We start from the raw sequence: 2,810 nt of genomic DNA, 5'->3' as shown, positions 1-2,810 counted from the left end.
AAGGACTTTATTTATGAATTATATTTTTATCATAAAAAATCTAAACTATTATAATTAGATAACACCACAATAATAAGATTAACCTCGCCAATCAATTGTTAATTTATTATTCTCACCTATTACTTTGGCAGATTAGTGCATTAAATTTAGAATTTAAAATTAAATATAAAAATAAACCTATATTAAGTAATAATTTTATTGTACTTGAAATATCTAATACTAAACCTAACTAGATTAATTATCCTAGAAATTTATGTACTAATCAGAGTAGCATTCTTAACACTACTAGAGCGAAAAATCTTAAGATATATCTCGAAAGGGCCCAAATAAAGTTGGGCCCGCTGGATTACTTCAACCTTTCAGTGACGCAATTAAACTATTCAACAAAGAACTATTTACAATCTACAAATCAAGATACTTAATATACTATACATGCCCCATCATCCTATTCCCAATAAGAATTAATGAATTGATTCTTATACTCACATATCAACAACCTTTATTTTTTAAATTACTCCCTGCTATCTTTAATTATCATCCTTACTATCATAAGATATATATTTATATTTATAGGATGGGCATCAAATTCCATATACTTGCGAGCAATCTCCCAAACCCTATCCTACGAAGTAAGACTAATCATAATCTTCTTAATTTTAATGATTTTAAGTGAAAGATACTCCTTTAGAGATTTTATCAAATGACAATACCATACGTGATACGTATTTATAACCATACCTCTATTTATCATTACTGAACTAAACCGCAGACCAATAGATTTCATTGAAGGAGAATCTGAATTAGTATCAGGATTCAATGTAGAATATTTTAGAGGTACATTTGCATTAATCTTTATGGCTGAATACAGAATAATTATCTTCTACGGATACCTCACTACAATATTATTTACCAGACTAGCAAATTCGGAATGACTAGGAGTATTTATCAATATAATAATCTTCTTAGTCATTCTATTACGAGGAATACTCCCTCGTATACGATATGACGAACTAATATACTTATGCTGAAAAATTATCCTTCTATTCATTTTAAACTATATAATTTTCATAATAATATTTAAAGTCACATTTATGTTTTTTGATTAACCAAACTTTAACCCAACTCATCCTAAAACAACTTTTAAAAAATAAATTAACACAAAAAACAATAAATTTTAAAAAATTAATAGAAATTAAATTTCTTTATTATGTTTTCAAAACATATTCTTCTCTCAAGATCATTAATTTCTCTCATACACATTATCTATGCTTCAACCAAATAATCATATCACTCATATTCAATTAACCGAACCCCCCCTTTTTTTTAACAAAACAACTAAACCAACAATCTTATCTAACTCACTTCAACTAACTAATAAAATTAAACCAACTTTACCAACTTTTATTCTCCTAATTTAATCAGTACAATTAAAACCTTTAGACAACCTATAATTAATATATAAAACAAAAAAAAACAAAAAATAAACAACAGTCATACCCTGACTAATAACAACATAAGGATCTTCAATTACTTGGGCACCCGCCCAATAAATTTAAATAAATAAAATTATTAACAAAAATTCAATAAATTAATTGTTGTAAAACATACATAGGAGACATCTTAATGTACTTCGAACTAACTAAAGGTAAAAAATAAAGAATAACTAATGACATAACTAATGCAACTACCCCACCTAACTTATTTGGGTCTAATTTATTTGGGATAGACCGAAGAATAGCATAAGCAAAAAGAAAATACCACTCTGGCTGAATGTGAGTTGGAGTAACAAGAGGATTTGCAGGAATAAAATTATCTGGGTCACTCAAAACATACGGATACTCCATAATAAAAACATAAAAAATAAACATAACAATCACAAATCCCAATAAATTTTTTATAGTAAAAAACGGATGAAATGGAATTTTATTCAAGTCCCTATTAGTTCCTAAAGGATTAGATGACCCTGATAAATGTAAAAAAAACAAATGAATAAAAACAAAAAATAAAATAATAAAAGGCATAACAAAATGAAAGGAAAAAAAACGATTAATTATAGAATTATTAATGGAAAATCCCCCTCAAATCCATATAACCAATGTATTCCCCACATAGGGAACAGTAGAAACAAGATTAGTAATTACAGTAGCACCCCAGAAAGACATTTGCCCTCAGGGCAAAATATACCCTAAAAAAGCAGTAGTCATTGACAATAGTAAAATTGATACCCCAGATACTCAAGTATGACCTAACCTAAAGGAATTATAATAAATATTTCTCCCAATATGATGATATAAACAAATAAAAAAAACGAAGCGCCATTTATATGAACATTATGTATAATTCAACCATTAGAAACATTTTGAACAATATGAATAATCCTATCAAAAGCAATACTTACATTAGGACAATAATGAATAGACAAAAATAACCCTCTCATAATTTGAATAAATAAATAAAGACCCAAAATAGAACCAAAATTCCACCAATAAAAAATATTAATAGGAGTTGGCAAATTAATCATTGAATTTTTAATAAAAATATAAATTTTATTCATAAACAACCAACACATAAATTATTCCACAAATACATATAAATAAATACACCATAATAAACAATAAATTTAACTTTTACTTACTAACCTTTCGTAAAGCTAGTGAAGACTTAACAAGACAAATCGTAATAACTATAAACATAACTAAAAGTAAAAAAAACATACACATCAAAGTAATATTACTATAGGGATAAAAGTAAATATTAAAAATATTTGAAAATGCCCTCTCATTAAATTAAACAATATATCCATATTAGAC

General features: G+C 26.3%; 1 pseudogene; it reads left to right on the top strand.

Moving 5' to 3' along the window:
• Window positions 1-187: 187 nt before the first annotated feature.
• On the top strand, window positions 188-1,106 carry LOC108729244 (NADH-ubiquinone oxidoreductase chain 1-like; annotated as a pseudogene).
• The last annotated feature ends 1,704 nt before the right edge of the window (window positions 1,107-2,810 follow it).

This window comes from Mycetomoellerius zeteki, unplaced genomic scaffold (genome assembly GCF_001594055.1).
Source record: "Mycetomoellerius zeteki isolate Tzet28-1 unplaced genomic scaffold, Tzet1.0 scaffold714, whole genome shotgun sequence".
In the NCBI taxonomy this organism is placed as follows: domain Eukaryota; kingdom Metazoa; phylum Arthropoda; class Insecta; order Hymenoptera; family Formicidae; genus Mycetomoellerius; species Mycetomoellerius zeteki.
This window is presented reverse-complemented; position numbering and strand designations above follow the sequence as displayed.